A 912-nucleotide genomic window follows, 5' to 3' on the forward strand; every position below is an offset into this window, starting at 1 on the left:
AAAACATACAAAGAGATCAAAATTAGGTTTCTCTCTATCCCACGGTGTAGACAAGACATTTTTAACCAATTTGGTCCACAGGCAAACATAACATTGAAGTAAACAATATAAAAAGTAAAAATAAGAAGACATATACAATGAGGAAAATAAGAGCAGCAAAATTTGAGTTAAAAATGTGCAATTATGCATACAGTCGACAGTCAATGTAATAGTGCAAAAGTCAGGCGGTAGCATGGTGGTGCCAGTTATGAAGAGCAGCAGAAATGTGTTTCGAAGTGTTTTCCGGACAACAGGACAACAACAACAAGTAGCAAAGTGTGCAAGGGGTACAGGTGGAGTAGTGCAAGTGGAGTAGTGCAAGGCAGCAAGGCAGACATTTTGGGTCCAAAAGTCCAGGATGTCATGTAGCTGCGGGTAGAGGGGGGAGAGAGAGTTCAGCATCCTAACAGCTTGGTGTATGAAGCTGTTGGTGAGTCTGGTGGTGCGGGAGCGCAGGCTTCTATTCAATTCAATTCAATTTTATTTATAGTATCAATACATAACAAGAGTTATCTCAAGACACTTTACAGATAGACCACACTCCAGAATTTACAAGGACCTAACAGTTCTAGTAGTCTCCTCCAGAGCAAAACTTCCTTTTAGGCAGAAACCTCTGTCAGACCCAGGCTCTTGGTAGGCGGTGTCTGACGGGCCGGTTGGGGTTAGAATGAAGAGTGGCAATGACAAAAATAGAAAAAATTAGTAGTTTGTAGCAGTTCTTTGTAGTAGTTCATGGCATAGCAGGACGCTGTGCGGCATTACAAGGCCCAGCAGGACGTAGCAGGGCACTGCTTCTGGACCTCTTCCCAGAGGGCAGTTGATCCAACAAATTGTGAGCGGGGTGACTGGCATCACTCACAATTGTGGTGGCCT

This window comes from Etheostoma spectabile, chromosome 6 (genome assembly GCF_008692095.1).
Source record: "Etheostoma spectabile isolate EspeVRDwgs_2016 chromosome 6, UIUC_Espe_1.0, whole genome shotgun sequence".
In the NCBI taxonomy this organism is placed as follows: Eukaryota; Metazoa; Chordata; class Actinopteri; order Perciformes; family Percidae; genus Etheostoma; species Etheostoma spectabile.